At 54.7% G+C, this 23039-nt stretch overlaps 1 protein-coding gene across 1 annotated transcript in view; it reads right to left on the bottom strand.

Moving 5' to 3' along the window:
* The window catches only part of SHANK2 (SH3 and multiple ankyrin repeat domains 2), a 493595-nt gene that overhangs the window by 455227 nt on the left and 15329 nt on the right, over positions 1 to 23039 (bottom strand). Inside the window, exon 2 of the mRNA XM_081790210.1 lies at positions 12340 to 12440. The gene's annotated coding sequence lies outside the window, so the exon portion shown is untranslated. The remainder of the gene's footprint in view (positions 1 to 12339; positions 12441 to 23039) is intronic.

The following is a 23039-nucleotide window of genomic DNA, read 5'->3' as shown; positions in this document are numbered from 1 at the left end:
CGACGTGGGGCTGGAACTCACGGGCTGTGAGGTCGTGACCTGAGCCGAGATCAAGGGTCGGAGGTTTAACCGGCTGAGCCACCCAGGCGCCCCAGCGACCCTCCCTGTTTTACAGACGAGAGGCGGCCCGAGACATCTGGGTAGTGAGCGGCTCATGGCTGCCATGTGGGTACCAAGCACCCACGACCCACATGCCGCAGACAGACTCCAGGTTTGGGAAAGCCCCCCACGCCCTGGTCCGAAGGAAAGCGTCATCACCAGAGGGGTAGAAATGAATCTGGGGATGGGCTACAACTAGCATCTCCCTGCAGTCACCTGCACTGAGGAACCTTCTGGAAGCTGCTGAGTGCCTTCTCCAATGCCACATTTCCGGGAGCTTCCCTGAAGGGAGCAGGACGCTGAGCACAATGAGGATTATCTGTGCAGGTGCTGGTTTATCCGCTTGCTGACCTCGCTGCTACGTGAGGGCGAGGCGCGTGCCCACGTGGCCCTGGGCCCGCAGCAGGTGCTTAACCACGGAGTGCCGCGTGAGTGGACAGTGGCCCAGCGGCGAGGGTCCCAGGGGCACGAACTCACTGCCCTGAGGTGTCCCACGCGCGGCCTGGCAGAGGCATCGTCCCTCTGCTACCAGCCTGGGTTGCGGCCTCTGTGCCGGGGACCCCGCCCCTCACCTTGTGAGGACGCTGGTTCCCAGCCTGGCCCCTCGTCTCTCTCCGCCCCCTCGGGGCTCCAGGCAGGTGAGGGAACAACAGCTCAGAGTGTGGACAGGACCCCAAAGCGCACGGTCGGCCCCCTCGGGGGCTCAAACCCAGGTCGCGGCGCCCCACGTGGGGGATGGGCAGGGCTCACGGGTCCCATTTCAGAGATCGGTAGACAGAGGCCAGAGAGGTGAGGGCATTCCAGGCCACAGCCAGGCAGAGGCAGAGCTAGAAGCCAGGCCCCCATCTCAGGAGCCCCTCCAGGAGCCTGCAGCCAGGTGGCCCGCACAGGTGTCCAAGGAGGCCACAGCAGCCAGTGCCACCATCCAGAGGGGACCGGCAGAAGGCCACCATGGGAAAGTGCCCGAGTCACAGGTGGGCCAGAGCACGCCCAGGTTGACCCCCAGGGCTCTACTCCTCCGCATCCAGGGCTCCTGGCCCCACCTGGACTGCCACACTGCCAAGTGCATTTAACGGCCACATTCTCAGGTTAAGACAGAAAGAGCAGAAGGGCAAACAAGGAACACGGGGCTGACCCGGGTGTGGAAGCCACGGCCCACAAGGCCAGGGAGTCAGACGTCCCCGGGACGGCCCGCACCAGCGCTGGGCGACCTTGGCCCTGTCTTCTGTTTTCCCAATTTTCTATAGGGTGGCAACATGCGTGAATTTTTATACAGAAAACATGTGAAAACACCCAGGCCTAAGTGACCCTCGACAGCCGCACGGGGTGGGGATGGCCTTTGGAGTCAGTTGGGCCTGGCGTGGGGCCCCCGGGGCCTTAGACAGGCCATGTGGCATTGCTGTCCCCCACCTACAGGGCTCGGGACGAGCTTGCTCGCTGAGGATGGGCTCAGTGGGTTATTCACCACTTTGCTGTTTAATCAGCCAACACAGTGGCCACGTCAGACATTTTGTACTGAATGGTCTCCGTGGCCCCAGCCCAAACGCTCTCTGTCCCCCATCCAAGTCACCCCGGCTGTTGCCAACTGCCTCCTGGCGCTCGAAGGCTGTCAACGGAGAAATCACAGCCCAGGGAGGCTTGGGCCACTCTCTGTTCCAAGGACCTCTGTCTAGCAGACAGCAGGGGTGGTGTCTACGCAGAGAACAGGCCAACAAGGAGACTGGGCACAGCGAGAACCTGGCCAACGAGGAGCCCAGCCCCGTGTTCAAGTAACAGCAGAAAGGGGGGCTGGCCCCGCCCCCACGCAGACCCTGCCGGGCGCTCATGTGTCTGGACCCTTCCTCCACAGGCAGTCAGTCCTCCCGCTCTGGGTGGAATCCTCGTACCCTGCAACCTTTGCTCCCTGGGATTCTCAGGGCTGGCTCTTGTCACCCCGAGGGCTCCGATGGGGGATCCCTCCCATCTCACTGAGTGATTCTTCTGTCGGGGTCTCGACGGGGGCCTGCGCATGGGGAGGGCCTCCCGGACCCACAGCCCCAGGATCAGACAGGCCCTGAGGGGAGCCTGGGCCCCTGGGAAGCTGAGCTGGTTGCAGACCCTCAAGGAGGAGAAGGTGTGCACGTTCCAAGATGAGAAACTAAATCCGGGGAAGACCAGCTCTCTGGGCTCACCCTTAGTGACTCGAAATTCAGCACCCTCCCCGGGCTCCGTGCTGGGGCCACGTCCCCGCTTCAGGACAAACCTTGAGAAGGCATGTGGGGGAAGACCGGGAAGACAGGACTCTCATTGCCCATCGGTACCACGTGGGCGCCCAGTGGATCCTTCCTCCCACGCCGGTGGCTCCACAGAACGAGGGAAACAGGGCAGTGGGTGGGCGTGGGCAGAGTCAGGCAGGCCAAGCCAACTGTCCCCACAACGAGACCACAAGCCCCCGTGAGTCGTCGGAGCCCGGCATTTGCTAACCACCCGGTCTCCAAGAAGGAAAGACAGGCTCCGAGAGAAGTAACAGCCACGTAAACCAGGGGCTGACACGTGGTGGAACCGGGACGTGGTCCCGCGTGGCTCAGACACGGCGCCCACGCTCTTCGAGGCTGCTGTGGGGGGGAGGGTGAACTCAGCAGGCCCGAGCCGCCCGAACCCGGCCCCTTCCGGAGGCCCCAGGCGTGGCCCCTCCGAGTCCTGGGAATGATCTACCTGATCTAGTGTTTCTGCCACGTGAGGCCTTGGGCCACATCACACGGTTTACGCTAACAGTGTGACTTGGGAATGGGGACCCCCGGCCCACCGGTGCCGGCCAAAGCCTCTGGAGGGGCTGGACGCCGAGGTCGGCCGTGCCTAGGTGACCGAACCCCGGTAAGATCCCGGACTCGAGGCTCGAGGAGCCTCCCTCACCGGCGACGGTTCACATGTGCGGTCACACGTGGCTGCCGGCAGAATTCGACACCGTCCACAAGACCCCACGGGGAGGACGGCTGGAGGCTGGCGCCTGGTCTCTCCTGGACGGCCCCGTACCCCTGCTGACTCTAACCTGGGTCCTTCCGCTGTGACGAACCGCAACTGTGTTCCACTGAGCTCCGTGGCTCCTTCTGGAGGATCTGTGATCCCGGGGGGTGGTCTCGGGGACCCCTGAACGTACCTGTCCTGTCTGTGGCTGTAATCCACGAGCGGGCTGCGTGGCAGGGTGGGGAAACTGAGGCCTGCGTCCATTTATGTTTTCGTAACCGTCAAAGACGCAAATCCAACGGCACAGAGGCGTTCTGACACGGTGGTCGGAGCGCCAGGGCCAGGTGCCCGGCGATGCGTCCCGGGAACGGCGGCCCCTGCGGGGGGATCCCACAGACGGGTAACAGGATCCCGTGCGTCTCCCGTCTGGGCGGCCCAGACAGCTGTAAGGCGAGGCTGTGCGGGAAGGGACCCGAGTCCCCACAGGCAAATTCTCGGGTGACGGGCTCTCCCCCAGCAGACGCAGCACGAGTGGTCTCTCCTCCCCGTGGCGGATGCCGCCACCGCGGGATGGCAGAAACAGGGGGACTTTGCAGACACCCCGGGTGTCTGTCCCGAGCCGGCGGCCCCCGCACTGTTAGGAGAGAGCAGGACTCCCGCGGGTCCCCAGCGAGGCCTCGCCGGGGCCACTGTCTGCTTTGGAGACGGTTCCCATATAAGCCACATAAGACACATGAGGAGGCCAGCGGTCACCACAAACAGCCCCTTGTCTTTCCACGCTGACCACAGAGCCGTGCAGCCCAGGGAGGGGGCCGGGGGCAGACGCCCTAGAGACACCACCTCCCCACCGGCCCGTCCCTTGCGGAGGATGCCAGGCAGAGGAATGGACGCCCGGACCCGGGGCTGGGTCCTCTGTCTGAGGACAGAGCTGAGCGTAGACAGGAGACAGCCAGACTTAAGCGGTGGAGACCAGCGTCTGCATCTGGGTCTGCCTCCCCTTTCCCGCGAAGGGAGCCCCCGTGAGGGGCAAGAGGAAGAAGCCAGGAGAGGGCAGACCCTGTGTCCCCACGGTGCCGCCGTGCGCCCGGGGCTCTTGGGAGCCCCGTTTTAGGAACCGGGAGCCCGTGGCCGTGTGGCCGGAAGGACCCCGGGCCCTGGCCTCTCGCTGGTGTGGCCCAGCCCGCCGGGTTCTCGCCTCATCTTCCAGACCGGCCTGGACCACGGGTGTCATTCTCAGCAGCTTTGGGCTGTCCAGAACCCACAGTCACAGCCTCTCTCTGTCAGAGGATGCTGACCCGGCCCCAACACGGGACACGGCAGCCCTGCCCAGCCTCAGCCTGGCCACAGCCCGCACTCCTGACAGGGTCCCCGTCTTCCGGCCTCTTTACTCCCTCCCGGAACCCAGCCCACGGTCCGGCGGGAGGCGGGAGGAAGGAGGGAGAGCGCAGCCACAGGGTCCCCAAGGCACCACTGTCCCACTGGATGACCAGTGAGGGCCTGGCCTCACCCCTAGGACAGAATCCTCCCTCGGGGTCCTCCCCACCTGTTTGCTGGAATTCAATATGAGGAGACCCAAGTCGGCCGCCCACAAGTTCCTGAAATGGGGGTGGGACACGTTTGGATTCTCTCTAAATTCCACCAGGAGGAATGTTGCAGAAAAGGGGCAGGTCTGCCGAGGCTCCGTCCCCTGACCTACCGGCTCACCCCTACGCACACTTGGAAGTCTGAACTAGGGAGGGCTATTCGCGAGCTGGCTGGTGGCCGGGGAGTGTGGAGGGTGTGCAGGGGGCCCACGGGGCCGAACCCAGGGTCATCTTACGTGGTCGCAGAGGTCCGAGCGAGGGGAGACCAGAGAGCTGCCCCTGGGCTGCGGCGGGGGGAGGGGCTCCCGTCACCACGAGGGTCCCACCAGCCCCATCCCTGGGGACCCACGTCTGACTTCGGTCCCCGAGCCCCAGGCCGGCCCGTGTGGGGCTGTCAGCATCCCCATAAGTGACGGCTCCGTGAACACAAGAGGGAGAACGAACAAGTGAACTCCCCAGACCAGCTCAGGACACCTGACCCACTAGGCCTTCGCTCTGACGGAGGCGGGGAGCGTGGAGGGACCCGTCAGTGCAACGTCCTCTGTGTCCTCCTCAACACGCTGGTGGTGCATTCGCAGGTTCTCCTCCCCAGCTCCGATCCCGTCTTTTTTTTAACGTTTATTTATCTATTTTGAGAGAGTGCGTGCAAGCATGAGCGGGGGGGGGGGGGGGGGGGGGGGGGGCGCAGAGAGAGGGAGAGAGAGTCCCAAGCAGGCTCCGTGCTGTCAGCGCAGGGCCCGACTCGGGGCTCGAACCTACGAACCGTGAGATCACGCGCTGAGCCGGAATCAAGAGTCAGACGCTTAACCAGCTGAGCCACGCAGGGGCCCCTTGGATCCCGCCTTTGAAAGGCCTCGCTGCAGACAGGTGCGCTCACGAGAAAACGCCTGATGGGCCTGAACTACATCTCCACATCCGGCATTTCCCGTGCCTTTCATTAAACGGGATGGCGAATCTATTCCGGGAGCGTTAAACACTCCTGTTCGCTGAACTGTCCCCTCGGAAAACACCCAGGGATGATTCGCATGGAAGGTGAGTGTATGCACACGTGGGTGGAAGGAATAAACAGAAAAGAGACACAGAAGCTTAAGTATTCAGAGCAACTGGGAACCCGCAGCCGACCCTCTCATCCCTGCCCACGCTTCTGACAGACGTCAAGCTGCATGACTCACATGTCCACGGCCACGGAGCCACGGCGATACCACGCAGCTCCTCTCCGTGTGCTTCCCAAAGACCGGCTTGCTACCTAGGCAATCGGGTGACAGCTTGCAATATGATAAACACGTCACCAGTCAGAAGGAAGGAAGGAAGGAGGGGAGGGAGGAAAAACGAGACAATCCGGATTCCACCAAACAGAAAGTTACAGAGCAAGGACCTTCCCAGAGGCCAGGACCAGTGCCCCCACCCCCCCGCCCACCACCGACCCCGTGAGCCGGATTCCTCCCCATCCAGGTCTGCTCGTCCTCAGCCCCCAAATCTGAACAGCTCTGACCAATCCCCGAGGTGGCATTTCCCAGGAGACCAGCCCAGAGCCGGCCTTTCGGGAGGGGGCCCACAGGGACTGCTCATCTCCGGGCTCAGGAGCTGAACAATGAGTAAGGGATTCCTCTGCATCCCTTCTGCTGGCTTCTGGGTTGCCCTTCCCTGAGTTTCAACCCACTCCAGTAACAAATCACAGACAGCCGGAGATTAGAGCCTGAGGGATGTGCTGGGTTTCAGCCCGTCTGAAGCCTGCTCCCCAGAAAAATTTCTAAAGACCTCAAAACGTCTAAAGTTCAACCGTGAAGAAGGCCGCCCTGGAGTTGCAGCTGTTCCAATATCGCTGTATTTTAACCCAGGAGGGGCACGGAAGGTGAACGTGGTAGTGCTCGGTGAGGTCCAGGCGTGGGCAAGGCGTGGCTGGGGAGGCACCTGGATGACCTGGGGCTTGAGCAGGAGTCACTGTGTGGTGGGAAGTGCTAAGGCGGGAGTAGCCATCCAGGGAGGAGGGAGCCCCAGCGGAGGTGAGAGCAGAGGGGCATCGGGATGGACTAGGAAAGGCTCAAGTCCAAGGACGGAAATGGAATCCCCGTCCCGTAAACCCTATCCTGTCTGGTGCGGCTTCCAAATTCCAGGGCACATCCAGCTGGGTTTGCACACGAGTGCCCCACCCCTGCCCCCTGTGGAGTCCTGGGCAGGTGCTTCAGACATCACAGCTGGGTATAACACAGCCCTGAAGGAGCCCACACGGGAGACAAGTCAGCACAGCACAGGGGCCAAAGGGCCTCTCAGGGATGAGAAAGGCTGACTCTGTTTCTCCCTGCGTGTGATCTTCAGGGGGATCCCACCCCCACCCCCTGTGGAGTCCTGGGCAGGTGCTTCAGACATCACAGCTGGGTATAACACAGCCCTGAAGGAGCCCACACGGGAGCCAAGTCAGCACTGCACAGGGGCCAAAGGGCATCTCAGGGATGAGAAAGGCTGACTCTGTTTCTCCCTGCATTTCTCCCTGCGTGTGGCCTTCAGGGGGATATTTAATCTCAAGCCTCAGTTTCTTATCTGTCAGATGGGCTTAAGGCCACCCACCCAGAAAGGCACTCAGCGTTAACCCCAGACATAAGTGCCAATAAACAGCAACAAACACAACACAATAATGTGAAACAGCCAGAGCCCAAGGGTGCACACACACATGCACGCACCCCTTGTGATTTAGACAAGGATCTACCACATGTCGGCGTATCACAGGCTAGGGCGATTAAGAAATTCCATGGCGCAGCTGGGATGTCAAACGTTTTATTTCCCCAGATGAAGATATCTTAGGAAGCGAAATGTACCATCAGCATCATCCCTAACAGGGAGGACACTCACCCCCACGGTCTCGGAAAAAGTCGACACGAAACACAGCCTGTCCTTCCAATCGAATCCCCCGAGCTTCGTGTAAAACTCCCTGTCAGGTGCCGAGTCTCTGCATGTCACCCGGGGTTGGGGCGGGCTGGGCAGGAACTGGAGGACGAGGGCACCAGACTGGACCAGACTGGACACCAGAGGCCAAGCCCACGCCGCCCGGGGCACAGGGACGGCTCCACACGGAGTGGGCAAAGTGCATGGAGCACGGGGTGGGAGGCTCCCAAGGGCTGTTCTGACCCAGAAGCCACCCTGCAGGACACGGGAGCCACCTGGCCAGGCCACTCAGGATGCACATCTCACTCCCCACCCCAGGGAAACCCGAACGGGCACAGCTGATCTGCCTTGGAACAACCTGCAGAGGGTGCTCTGGCTTGGGGATCCGGCCAAGCGACCCAGCCCGTGGGTCGGGCTTCCCATGTCACACGGCGCCTCACGCGTGCTTGGCCTTCACCGGGTCACGGCGCCCCTCCCGTGGGGGGCGTGTTCACGGGACCACAGCATGCGGCGGGCGTGCACGCGCCAACGCGCACACGCAGACTCGGTTCCTAGACCTGGGACACGTTCCTGGCATTCGTGAACTCCCCGCAAAGCCATCAAGCCCCGAAGCGGTGCCCCCTGCAGCTGAGTGAGCTCCGATTCCAGTCCAGCATCAGCTCTCTGGCTGCGGCCCCTGGGCTCTCAGACGGCAAACGTTCTGGACGCGAGGTCCTCACTCGGGGTCCCCCAGCGGAGACCCTGGGCTTTGGCTCCTCGGGGAGACACGCTGAGGGGCACCCCCCACCCCGGGATTAGATCCCGTGGCGTGGACTCCTTAGCAGGAGCAGGACAATGGCCACAACCTGCCAGACACTGGACACGGGAGCCGGGTGCCTCAGACCCACATCCTCCCAGGAGACTCCTCGGACGCCCAAATAAGTCTGTGGCCCCCAGAGGTGGAAAATGAGCCAGTTTCGCGAGCTTCCAGGGGCCCTTTCGGGGGCGAACCTCAGTCCTAGGGTGCTCCCAGGGCCTGTCCTGTAAACCCACCCTTGGTGATTGGTGGTTGACGCCCAATGGCACCCTCCCCGCCAAGAACGCCCCCCGTTTGGCTGTGAGGCTCTTCTCAGTTGAAAGAGACACGTACACGTTTGTGTTCACACGAATACACCTTTACTTACATCCAGCCTCGCCTGACCTCTCTCTCACTGACCGGCTGTGTCCGCGAGCCCAGTAAATCCAGCCGCACACGGAGAAGACCGGGTCGTAAGTCACTCCACCTGCTTCCTGCCACCCACTCGGCACGGGCTTCCGGAGGAACCGCATTCCACACCTAGACCGGGCCCTCCCTGCTTCAGAGAACTCGCTCGGCAGCCCCACGGCTGGAGGTAAAATATCTCAGGGAACAGAGACGGAACGTGTGGCTGGCCGCCCTCTCTTCCCCTCACGCCCGGGGTCCTCGGACATAGGACCCTGGGAGCGGGCGGCCAGCCTGCCCCCCCCACCCGATTCCTTGGGGACACTGCAGCCTAGAAGCCTCTCTACCCCCGCTCAGGGGAACGGCGCTAAAACTTCAGGCCGAGAGGGCTCGCTGGGACCCCCTGGCGCTCCTGTCTCAGAGACCTGCCCCCCGGGACGAGTCACAGAAATGGAATCACACAGCGTGCGCTCAGTCGATTGTCTTTTCTTCCTCCATGTACTTTTGAGGACAGCTTTGTCCTTGCCCAAAGTCACCTCTGCCCAGGGCCCCTTAAGGTCCTCACCTGAGTCCCTTTCAAAATCTGTGATAGCAACACACACCTGACCCGGCCTGGCCTAGGGTCCACCTCAAAGCTGTTCAGCTTTCTCTAAAGCCAGACAGTATTTGAAAACCACATTGTTTTTTGTTTTTGCAAAACCCCAACTGAAAACACCACGTCACACGGAAAACGGTCCTTAGACTGGAATGCCGAGGAAAATCCTGCCGTGGGTGAGACACCAGACAGCTCAACTTTGTTCCCTTTTCGCCCTGGCTGCCAGGAAGCTCAGGATGAGTACCATACGTAACTGTAAGGATGCTCGCTTACCCCAGAGGTTGGTCTTAAGGATCCCGAGGGGTTAAAGCGGAGTTTTACCGATGCGGCCTGCAGCAGAATCATTTTGGAAGGAGGCCACAAAGACAGATTCCTACTGAATTAGATTTCTTGTGCATCCGGTGCTAGAATCTGCGAGATGCCCAAGAATTCTTGGTCCTCAGGTGAGGCCCTGCCGTCAGAGTGAAACGACCCGGCCCATTCCCTAGGACGGAGGAGAACCTTCTGGAGGAACTGATCTGGCGGCCCATTCCCTAGGACGACCACCTGGGGCACCAGAAACCCTCTCTGCTCTCTGATCCCTCATTGGGGGGGGGGGGGGGGGGTGCCCGCTTACACCCGCAAGCAGGAAGGATCATTTGAGGCAATAACAAAGAACACCTGAGGAGATCCGAATCCCCTTCGCAGGTAGGCTAACGCCTCCGAGTCTGTGAGAACTCGCGTGAGAAAGTGAATTAACTGTCACTCTAAAGCAGAACCCTTCTGCCGCTACTTAGGTGACATCCTGGCTACTAACTAAATCGCCACTCGAGGGTCCTTTCCCGCTTTTTTCTGAGAGGCGGCAGGAGGGGATGGCGGCAAAGAGTCTGAAACACCCATAGTCCACGCAGGTTTATCGCGTGACACACGGCCCCACGCAGGCGCCGGGGCGTGGGGGGTATGAGGGGCCGTACGTGATGAACGGAGGCCCTTAGGACAGCAGGAGGCCGCTGAGGGGCAGGGTCCCTTGCCGGACGGGCAGCTGAGAAGGAGGAAAAGGAGCCCAGGTAAACCTCGGCCTGACGGAGGATTCTGCCTCCGCTCTGCCACCAGCCCGGGCCCCAGCACTGCCCACAGAAGAGCCACGTCGCGGCGACGGAAGGCCCTCCGCATCCACAACACAAGGACCTCCATCCTTCCTCCAGCCGAGGGGCCCCGGGAAGCTCTTCCTGGGCTAGTCTCCCAGGGAGCAGCCACCCCCGTATCCTACAGGCGGCCAACTGTTACCGTAGATTCACTCCAGCCCTCATGTGGGGCCCAGACCGGCTCCTCCTTTCTCCCTTCCCCTTGTTTGGCAATGCCCACCGTCGCAGGGGTGGCTGCTCTGAGATCGAGTGTTCCCCACCAACGGGGAGCCGATGCACGTTCCCGATGGAGAGACTCGAGGCCCGACCCTGACCAAGGATCTCCAGAGAAACTTCCGCAGCACAGCCCCCGGCACGGGGACAGGCCAGAGCTCCAATCAACCGGCCAGTGTCCTCCCGTCATGAAGAAACCCAGAAGTCAGAGGGCCTTGGTGCGAGCTGGAGCTCAGGGACGTTGGGTCATGAACGGACCGGCGGGCCTGAGGCAGACGCCCCCAAAGGCAACAACAACAGAGGAGCAGGAACTGGGTGCAGGCCGGGGTTCAAAGCCCGACAAGGGAACAGTACCGGGCAGCAGCTGGAGACAGGAGGATCCCGGCCCTGCCCACTCAGCCAGGACAGCTGGGGCTGGCACGGTCCCCCACGGAGCCCCCCACCACCCCCTGCCAGGAGAACGCCCATCTTCGCCGGCGGAGGGGCAGGACGCAGCTCAGAGCAGGCGGAGGGACGCCGTGGAAGGGCCCGGACAGGGGAAGAGGAGGGTCCAACTGGGTTTCAGGCAGGGCTGGGAGGAAGGGAGCTTGAGGCGCCCCCCAAAGCCGATGGCGACCAGGACCAGGGCGGGACAGTGGCTCCTACGCTCTGCCCTCGCCTGCTCTATTCATATCCCCAGGACACGCGTTCTCACCAGGGTCTCGGGGGGCCAAACAGATCCTCGGGTTTTTAAGTATAAGGTGCAGATACAGAAGAGACACACGAACAGATACACAGCATTTCACAGCACGAACAACTCATTGGGGTGGACAATTAGGAAAAAAATATCGAAAACATCTCTCTCTCAAATAAATAAGTAAATATTAAAAACAACAACAACAACAACAACAACAACAAAAGTTTGAGAAACATTGTTCAAAGGGATTTGGACCTCCACACTTTCCTTGATGGTCGCCGGTGACAGGGCCAGGGGAGAGGACACAGTGTGTGCTCAGCCTGAGCTGAATTAAGCCGCCCGATGCCCCTGTGGCTGAGAGTGAGGTATGCTGGGTGCCACATCCTCCCCTGAGCATGACAACAACCTCGAAAGGTGAAGTCGGTCAAGGTGAGATCCACACCCAGGCAGCACTCAGCGAGTGCCCACCCTTTAACCACATGCTGCACGTGAAACAATGCCGACGGAGCACACAGTAGGTGCTCAGTAAAACGGGCACTGGGCTCTAGACAATGGGCTCAGCGCGTGTCTTGACTCTGTAGAACCGAGGTCACGGGCTTCCCTCCACTGTTCCCTGCCCCCAAGCACAAACAGGTGTCCCCGTGACCATGCAAAAATGGTACAGGGACACTCAGAGCACCCCTCTTGTCCTCCATCAACCCTTAGCCACACTGGCTGGGTCCAGTACGGGCACGGCAGCTAGGACACCGCAGAGCAGACAGGAAAAGGCAGAGCTGGGGCCCCAAGCGATGGTCCTGGTAAGTCCCCTCGAGGTCACATCAGCAGGGGACCAGGGAGCAACTTTGTTTCTCCAGGGTTGAGGACAACTCCAGCCACCCTCTCCCCCCCCCCCCCCCCCCCCGCCAGCCTAACACAAAACCAAGAGCCTGACGATAAGAAACTGACCATCCTCTGGCCACAGTGCAAAAGGGGTGAGGCACACCACAGCAGGACGGTGGCGACCAGCTTGCAGGTGAAAAAGACAAGGAGAAAACGCGCTAACTCACCAGAGGCGCTGGCAGACTGGGCCCTGCAGAAAAGCTTCTTAGGACAGGAAGCGTCTGTGCTCCGGTGAGCCGCGGCACGGAGACTGGAGGGACTTTCAGAGCTGGGAGAGACAAGAAGACCAGGACACAGTCAGGCAGATGCTGTCGAGGGGCAGAATGTGAAATCTCCAAGCGGATCCTGGCGTCTCTGAGCTAAAACCCAGGGGCTGCACCTCTGCCTCAGCCAAGACGGTACAGGTGCGCCTTTCCCCATCTCTCCCACACGGTGCAATTAAAAACCAGGATGTCGTACAGAAGACGCACACAAGACTCCTGAAGGGGGAGAGAAGGAGGAAGATTGGCAAGGGACTAGGGACCCCGAGGAACGGCACGGTGGGCAGTTCTCTAGGCTGGGTTTTTGCCTCGTCCAGCCCAGGCGTGGAGCTAAAGAAGTTGGAGACCCAGACGTTCGGTAGAAGCAGACAAAAAGCCACCACGGATGATTGTTCTCTGTAGCCAAGGGACCAGGAAAGTGGCAGCCTAATGAGACAAGGTGTTTACACAATGACCACTCTCCTGCAGCCAGACACCAGAGAAAAAAATGGCACCCACCCGGACCCGCCGCAGCAAAGGTTGAGTAGGGAGCTGAGACCGCCACCCTCCGTAGCTGCAATAGGCACCCCAACCCCCCACTGGGTGGTGTCAAAAAAGCCTAAGTAAGAGCTGGGACTTTTTTCCCCACCAGGTGGTAATGAATCCTCCTCTCGCTCCATGGCATTAGTGTGGGCAACGTGGGGAGACTGGGTTTCCACACCCACTCGGCAGTAACAAGGCACCCCCCCTCCCTCACCCCACTGAGCTGGTGTCAGGAAAGAGCTAATGGAAAGTCAGGACTTTCTCCATCACCACCAGAAATGAGGTCACCCCACCACGGCATTGGTGGGGACCACATAGAGAGCAGGAGTGCCCAACCCCACCAGCAATAACAAAGAACTTCCCCACTGGAGTGTCAACAGAGCCCAAACTGTTGATAAGACTGCTATGTCCACCTGGCAGCAATGGGACAGCACCCTCTCCTCCCTTGAGAGAGCAGTGTCAAAGAACACCAGCTGAAACTGAGGTTTACGAGGATACAGAGTCTCACCAGATAATATGAGAACATACTCATCTCCACCGAAAATCACTCATCATCCCAAGAACCAGGAAGATCTCAAATGGGAAAAGGACAATCCATGGCAGCTGACACTGGGGTGACAAAGATGTTAGAATTATCTGACAAAGAGGTTAAAGCAGTCCCGATAAGAATAAACAATTAGGAACGTGCTGGAAACAGATGAAAAAACTGGAAGTTTCATTTTTAAAAAAAAAAACATAAAATCTGAACAAAGAAACAAAGAAGGGCCAAGTCAAAATGTTGGAACTGAAAAATGTGGTCATTGAAATAAGCAGCTCACTGGATGGACTCAACAGCAGAATGGAGGGGACAGAAATAACTGGAAGACAGACCAACAGAAATTACCTAAGCTGCACGGCAGAGAGAAAACATACTAAAAATTAAACAGAGCCTCAGGGACCAGTATGCCTCTAACCTCATCATAGACCCAGAAAGAGAGAAGAATGGGGAGGTCCAAAAAAGTACTCAACAATATAACAGAAGAAAACATCCCCAATTTGGCAAGAGACATAAACCTACAGATTCAAGAAGCTTAACAGGTCCCAAATAGAATAAACCCAAGGAAATTCACACCAAGATGAATCATAATTAAACTTCTGAAAACTAATAACAAAGAAAAATCTTGAAAGCAGGCAGAGAAAACTGATACTTTATTTATAGCAGGGAAACAACTACAGTAATAGTGTATTTCTCATCAGAAACTATGGATGACACACAAAATTTTTGGAGTAACGAATGAAAAGAACTATGAATCTAGAATTCTATATCCAGCAAAAATATCCTATAAGAAAAAAGAGAAAAATCAATACATTCTTGGTCGAAAGGAAACCAAGAGAATTTTCCATCAATAGACCTATCCTAAAAGAATGGCTGAAGAAAGCTCTTTAAACAGAAAGGAAACAATAAAAGAAGGAATCCTGGAACACTGGGAAGGAAAAAAGAACACAGTAAGGGAAAATAGGGGTAAATAAAATTGGCTTATCTTCTCTCCTCAAATTTTCTAAATTATGTTTAACAATTGAAGCAAAAATTATAATGCAATCTGATTTGGTTCTAAATGCACGTAGAGAAAATATTCAAGACATTTATATTATTATAAGTGGGGGAGGGTGAAGACACATAAAAGGAAGTAAGGTTCATATATTTCACTCAAACTGGTATCACAGTAGATGGTGGTAAAATTATACATATAAAATATAATGCCTAATCACTTAGAAAGCTAAGCAAAGCCCAAAAACAATTATAGATAAATCCAATTGAAATGCTAAAAATATTCAAATAACCCACAAGAAGGCAGAAAAATGATAACAGATATGAAAAACAGAACAAACATAAAACAAAAAACAAAATGGCAGATGTAAGCCTTAACATAGCAATAATTGCATTAAAAGTAAATGTCAAAATATACCAGTTAAATGGCAGAGATTGGCCAAATGGACTAGATTTTATTTTATCTTTTTTTATTTGAACTTAAAAGATTTTAAAAGACCCAATTATATGAGGTCTACAAAAATTCTCTTTAAATAGTGACATAATTGGAATGAAAAAAAAAAGACATACGAACATTAACCACAGGAAGGTAGACATAGCTATATTAATATTAGATAAAGTAGACTTGGAACAAAAAACTACCAGAGAGGAACATTATAATTGACAAAAGGTCAATCCACCAAAAAGTATAGCAACCTTAAATGTATACGCACCAAACAACAGAGGAGAAAAATATATAAAGCAAAAACGTATAGAACTGAAAAGAAAAAGAGACAACTTCAGTTAGGGACTTTGATACTCCCATCTCAGCAACTGATAGAATTTAACTAGACAGAAAAGTCAGCAAGGAAGTGGAAGAGCTCAACAGATTCTGAGTGATATTCATGGAACATGCCATTCAATAACAACAGAATATACACTCTTTCAAGTGCTCCTGGAACATATACCAAGATAGATCATATCTAGGGCCACAAAACAACTGCAACAAATTTAAAAGTGAAATCATACATTGTGTGTTCTCTGACCACAACAGATGCAAATTAGAAATCCATAACTGAAAGGTGACAGAAGTCTCCAATACTTTTAAATTAAAACAGCACACTTCTAAACAACCCATGCGTCAAAGGAAGTTTCAAAGGAAACGTTTTTAATACATGAAATTGAATGAAAACAAAAAATAAAATTAAAATAAAATAAAATAAAACAAAATAAAATAAAATAAAATAAAACAAAACATTCCAAATTCTGTGAGACACAGCTAAAGCAATAATAAGACAAATTTAAAGCACTAAATGCATACATTAGGAAAGAAATAATAATCTCAAATTCTAAGTTCCCATCTCAAGAAGTGAATAAAAGGAGAGGAAAATAAATCCAAAGCAAGCAAAAGAAGGAAATAATAATCATAAAAGTGGGGGAAAAATAAAACTGAAAAGAGGAAAACAGTAGAGGAAATCAATAAAACAATGAGCTAGTTCTTTGTAAAAGTCAATAAAATTGACAAAACTAGCAAGACTGACAAATTAAAAAACACAGACACTCATTACCAGTATCAGAAATAAAATGGAAGATATCATTATGGTCCCTGCAGCAGTCTTTATTATCAAAAAGATAATAAAGGAGTATGTAAATAGCTCTACACACATAAATCTGACAATCCAAAATAAACCAATTCATCAAGAAATACAACCTATCTCAACTCATCCAAAATGAAGCAAGTAATCTGACTAGCCCTTGTAACTATTAAGAAAATCAAATTCATAATTTCAAAGCTCCCAGTTTCGGAAAAAACGATATATCTCCAAATGGTTTCACTGGAGAATTCTGTGAGTGTTTAAAGAAGAATTAATACCAATTCTACACATTCTCTTGCAGAAAATGGAATAGGAAGGAATAATTCCCAATATATTTTATGGAACAAGTATTATTACCCTGATACCAAAACCATATAAAGAGAGTACAAAAAAGAAAACCATAGGTTAATATCCCTCATGAATATCAATGTTAGAATCTCAAACAAAATTTTATCAAACAGAATTCAGCAGTATATGAAAAGAATTATATCCCATGACCAACTGGGGTTTACTGCAAGAATTTAAGGCTGGTTCAATTTTTTTTTTAATCAGTCTGTATAATACACTATGTATCAACAGGCTAAAGAAGAAAAATCATAGAATCATGTGAATAAATTGCAGAAAAAACATTTGACAAAATCCAATATTCATCTATGACAAAAACTCTCCCCCAAAATAGGAGAAGGGGAACTTCCTAACCTGATAAAGCACAATCTGCAAAAGTCCACCAACTGACGTTATTCCAAATAGAAAAGACTAAATGCTTTCCCTCTGTGCTCAGCAACCAAGCAAGGAAGTCTGCTGTCATTAGTCTTATCGAACCTAGTGATAGACACTCTATAAAGTACAATAAGACAAGAAAGAAAATGAAAAGCAAACAAATTGAGAAGAAAGAATTAAAACTGTCCCCATCTGCAGATGACAGGACTGGAGAAAATCCCAAGGAATCTACAAACAAAAACCTCCTAGAAATAATGAGTGAGTTGAATAAAGTCATAAGATAGAAGAAAGTCAACATATAAAAGTCAATTGTATTCCCATATGCTAGCTGTAGACACCAAAATTTAAAATACAACACTGTCTATAACTGCTCAAAACTAATGAAATACTGAGGTATAAATCTAACAAAACAGGCACAAGACTTGTGTGCTAAAATCTGCACAACACTGGGGAAAGAAATCAGAGGAGATCTGCAGAAGTGGAGAACATACCATGTTCATGGATTGGAAAACTCAACATAGTCAAGATGTCACTCTTCCCAAATCAACATATGGGTTGAATGCAATTCCAACCAAATTCTCAGCATGGAATAAGCAAACTAATCACCATAACCTTAGTTATACAGAAATGAACTCAAAATGGATCATGGACATAAATGCAAAACATGAAACGATCAAGCTTTCAGAAAAACAACATTTTCTCATAGGAGAAAAATCTTCAGGATCTAGGACGAGGCAACAAGTTCTCAGACGGGACGTCAGAAGCACAAGCCACACACAGAAAAATGGATGAACCGGACAAGCTTCTATCTGTGAGAGACCCATTACGCAGATGAAAATACAAATCACAGACTGGGAGGAAACGCTCACAACCTGCGTAGCTAACAAAGGACTAGAGTCTTTACTAGAAGGAACTCCCAAAATGTAATGGTAAAAAGCTAAGCAGTTCATTTAAAACATGAACAGAAGACATAAAGAGACACTTCGTGAGGAAGGAGAGCTAGACGTCGGATGACCACAGGGAAAGTCGCTTCAACGTCGTCACCACCGACAGGATGCGTGTCACAGCAGTGAGTACCTGTCAAAATGGCTAAAATAAAAACCAGTGACACCAAATGCAGGTGATGCCTAAGAAACAGGGTCGCTTCCACGCTGCTGGTAGGGATGTCACACAGTGTGGCCTTTCAGGAAAAATGTAGCGGTTTCTTAAAAATCTAACTGTGGAACCCTGTGACCCAGAGTTTGCACTCGGGGCATTCATCCAACGGAAACGAAACACAAAACCCACACCCTAACATTTACGGCAGTTTTAGGCACAACAGCCAAACACTGCCAACAACCCAGGCGTCCCTCAAAGGGCGAGTGATCAACCATGCTGGTGCGAATATTCCACGGACGCTACTCAGCAAGAGGAGACACGTGGACACACACAACCACCTCTACGGTTGTGCCGAGAGAGGAAAGCCCATCCCGAGACGTGTGAGCTGTGTGAGTGCACTTTGCACACCTGTCAAAACAACAAAATGCCAGAGATGGAGAGCAGAGCAGAGGTTGCGCGGGTGAGAAAGCTGGGGCGGCGAGGGCTCTGTGGCTAACAAAGGGCTCCACGGGGGATGCTTGAGCTAACGGACATACTTCGCTCTGGCCGCCCCGCTACCCGTGTCCTGGTTGTAAGAAGGCAGTGTGGTTTTGCAGGATTTTGCTATTGGGGTGAGCTGAGTAAAGACTATAGGGGGTTAGAGGGGATCGACGATCTCTGCGTTATGTCTTCCAATTCCAATTAGTTAAAACTAAAAAGGTTTATTAGGGGCGCCTGGGGGGCTCAGTCGGTTGAGCGTCCGACTTCGGCTCAGGTCACGATCTCGCAGTTGGTGAGTTCGAGCCCCGCGTCAGGCTCTGTGCTGACAGCTCAGAGCCTGGAGCCTGTCTCACATCCTTTCTGTCTCTCTCTCTCTCTCTCTCTGCCCCTCCCCCACTTGTATTCTGTCTCTCTTTCTCTCTCTCAAAAATAAATAAACATTAAAATAAATAAAAACAAAAAGTTTTCTTACTTTTTTTTTTTTTAATGTTTACTTATTTTTGAGAGAGACAGACAGTGCAAGTGGGGAAGGGGCAGAGAGAGGGGGAGACACAGAATCCAAAGCAGGCTCCGGGCTGTGAGTTGTCAGCACAGAGCCCGATGTGGGGCGCAAACCCACAAACTGTGAGATCGTGACCTGAGCCAAAGTCGGACGCTTAACCAACTGAGCCACCCAGGTGCCCCAAAGGCTTCTTATTTTTTAAAGTCCATGTGGAAAACAAAACAAATAAAAAAGCAAGTTAAAGAGCATTACCCTGTGGCCCGGGGCACATCATTCCACTCCCGGGCTATACCTAACACTGACAAAAACCATATGTCCACACAAAAACTTGCAGAGCCGTGTTCACAGCGGTGCCATTTGTAATGGGCGAGAAATGGAAACAGCACAATGCCCAGCAACGGATGAACGGGTGAACCAGGTGTGGTCCATGCACGCGTTCGTGGCTGAACACGGTTCAGCCAGGATAAGGCAGGAAGCACCAGCACCCGCCGCAGCATGGACGGCCCCTGAATGCATGATGCTCAGCGAAAGCAGCCAGTCACAAATGACCCCGTGTCACAAGGTTCCAGTTACAGGAAGCGCTCAGAACGGGCAAATCCATGGAGACAGAAAGCAGCTTAGCGGTTTCAAGGGCTAGGGAGAGGAGGGGGACGCCGGCTCGCTTTCAGGGGGATGAAAATGTCGCAGAATAGATTTTGGTGATGGCCGTGCAACCCTGTGACGCTACCAAGCAAAACAGAACAAAACAAAAGCACACCACTGCATTGCACGCTTTCGATGGGAATTGTACGGTCTACGAAACACCTCCCAATAACCCGTTGGAGAAAAGAAACCACTGACTGGGTTGCACGAAATTTTAAAAGCCTTCATTTCAGAGCGATCCTCGCTGTGCCCCGCAGAGTAAGTAAATTATTGAACTATTTAAAAATGTTAGCCTTCTGCTGTCTGCGTCTATTTTTAGAAGTGCTCATCATTTCTAGGGAGATTGAAATCGTAATTGCAAGGTGTCCTGAAGGAGCCCTGCAGCCCCCTCCAAGGGAGATGGCTTGTGCGAAACGCAGGATGGGGCAGGAAGGTCGCCGTGGGCCGGGTGTCACCCACAAACACGGCTGCCACCCCCCCCCCCCCCTGTCCACAAAGTGCTCCTGATTCTCCTGAGCCTCCAGCTCAGTCACCAGACAACAGGGCAGGTCACCCCGGCTTAGTAACGGTTACCCTGTAAAATTATTCAGGTGCAAAGTTAAAATATTAATTACACCTGCACGGGGACCAGTCAGCGCGCGAAACCCAACCTGGCAGGCTGGTGGTGTGCGTGTGATCTTCACGATCCACGGGCAACAATAACGGAGTGGCGGGGAGGGATAACGGACGGCTACCACCAACCCGCACGGGGTCCCCGAACCACAAACCCACACAGGGGTGGGGCTCCCTGAACCACAAACCCGCACGGGGCTCCCTGAACCACAAACCCACAGGGGGTCACCCCCACAACACACACGGGGGTCTCCGAACCACAAACCCGCACGGGGGTCCCCAAACCACAAACCCACAGGGGGTCACCCCCACAACACACACGGGGGTCCCCGAACCACCAACCCGCACGGGGGTCCCCGAACCACAAACCCACACAGGGGTGGGGGTCTCTGAACCACAAACCCACATGGGTTCACCCCCACCACACACACGGGGGTCCCCGAACCACCAACCCAGAATGGGGGTCTCTGGATCACAAACCCACATGGGGTCACCCCCACAACATGCACGGGGGTCCCTGAACCACAAACCCACAGGGGGTCACCCCCACAACACACACGGGGGTCTCCGAACCACAAACCCGCACGGGGGTCCCCAAACCACAAACCCACAGGGGGTCACCCCCACAACACACACGGGGGTCCCCGAACCACCAACCCGCACGGGGGTCCCCGAACCACAAACCCACACAGGGGTGGGGGTCTCTGAACCACAAACCCACATGGGTTCACCCCCACCACACACACGGGGGTCCCCGAACCACCAACCCAGAATGGGGGTCTCTGGATCACAAACCCACATGGGGTCACCCCCACAACATGCACGGGGGTCCCTGAACCACAAACCCGCATGGGGCTCCCTGAACCACAAACCCGCACGGGGCTCCCTGAACCACAAACCCACAGGGGGTCACCCCCACAACACACACGGGGGTCTCCGAACCACAAACCCGCACGGGGGTCCCCAAACCACAAACCCACAGGGGGTCACCCCCACAACACACACGGGGGTCCCCGAACCACAACATGCACAGGGCTCCCTGAACCACAAACCCACAGGGGGTCACCCCCACAACATGCACGGGGGTCCCTGAACCACAAACCCGCACGGGGCTCCCTGAACCACAAACCCACAGGGGGTCACCCCCACAACACGCACGGGGGTCCCCGAACCACCAACCCGCACGGGGGTCCCCGAACCACAACATGCACAGGGCTCCCTGAACCACAAACCCACAGGGGGTCACCCCCACAACACGCACGGGGGTCCCCAACCACAAACCCACAGGGCGTCACCCCCACAACCCGCACGGGGGTCCCCGAACCACCAACCAGGCACGGGGGTTCCTTCTCGGGTACTCAGCCCCTCCTCGCTGGAACTTCCACCCGGCAAAGTCCTCTCCCAAGGACCCTGGACTTGGTCCTTCCGCTCACTTTGGACAAATCAGCAAGCACAAAGGACCACAGAAATTCGATGCAAGAGGCCATCACATCAGGGGACGCATGTGTCCAGAGGCCGAAGAGAAGGCAACGCTCCGCACCTGGGTATCACCCTGGACGGACCGAGCACCGGGCCGGGCACACGCGAGTCATATCCGCTCTGCCGCACGAGCCCTGGGCTGACCGGTCCTCACAGCTGGTCCCTTCTCTCGACCACAAAATGAGTCATTTGCACCGTGGCTGTCTGAGTTCTAAAGGAGAGAAGGCGGCCGAGTATCGAAGCTGCTTTTAAAGCAAATGCAAACTCAGGGTGGACTTAGGGACCGACAGACCAACAGGAGAGGAGAGAGAGACCGAAACCAGTCCCCAAACAAGCTTGGGGGCTGCGCCCTTGACAAGAGGGAGGGACAAACCAATCAGGGGCTGGGGCGGACCATTTTCTGGAGAAAGAGACAGATGGGGTCAATAGAAGAAGAGCAAATGAGGGCCACCTGGGTGGCTCAGTCGGTTGAGCGTCCGATTTCGGCTCAGGGCATGATCTCGAGGTCCGTGGGTTCGAGCCCCGCGTCGGGCTCTGTGCGGACAGCTCGGAGCCTGGAGCCTGCTTCGGATTCTGTGTCTCCCTCTCCCTCTGCCCCTCACCCACTCATGCTCTGTCTCTGTCTCTCTCCAAAATGAATAAACATTAAAAAAAAGAAAATGGAATCCAGGAAATTCAGGCTCGGAAAGCCGAGTGGCCCGTGAACCAGGAGATATTCAGTGGAGCGAAGGAAATGCAAAGGAACAGGGTGCCTGTTCCCGCCCATCGGGTGGGCATCAGCGAGACGGCACCAGGGTCAAGTCTCCGCGAGGACTGGACGGCTCTCACACTGGCACTGCAGCTGGGCACAGCCCCCGTGGAGAGCAATCAGTTGGGAGGAGAGGATCCGAGAAGGCGGGACCCGTGTACCCCAGGCCACAGAGGCCAGCACCTGTCCCCTAAGGACAGACCCCAAGAAAGAGCCGTCCTGGTCAAGGACGTTCTCTGCAGCACAGCCTGAAAGGGAAACGGCAAACAGCCTGGAGTCCCCAGGAGAAGACCAGAGACCAGGGGTCGGCCGTCCCACGAAATACGACACAGCCGCTAAAATGGGCAAACTAGAGCGACGTGATGAGGTGGGATTTTTTTTTTTCAAGTAGCTACGAATCCCGATGCTACCAAGACAAAGCTTCCAGGGAGCAGACAGTGCCTTAGCCCGCCTCCCCCCGTCCCCCACCCCCCACGGGTGCCCGGGTCCCCCTGGACGAGCTAACATGTCCCAATGTTGGCGGCTTGCGAGGTTAGTAAACACACATTGCTCAACCAGCCGGTGTTTCGGGTCATGAGGCAACCAGAGAGCAGTCGATTAGTTAATGAGCTACATTCTTCGGGAGACGTTCTTTCCCCTTCTCTGTGTGACACAGCCCTCGGTCCTGCCCTAAACTGGACTGAACCCATAAAACGGAGACAC

This window comes from Panthera onca, chromosome D1 (assembly GCF_046562875.1).
Source record: "Panthera onca isolate mPanOnc1 chromosome D1, mPanOnc1 haplotype 2, whole genome shotgun sequence".
In the NCBI taxonomy this organism is placed as follows: Eukaryota; Metazoa; Chordata; class Mammalia; order Carnivora; family Felidae; genus Panthera; species Panthera onca.
The sequence above is the reverse complement of the archived record's forward strand: the minus strand, read 5'-3'. Positions and strand labels throughout refer to the sequence as shown.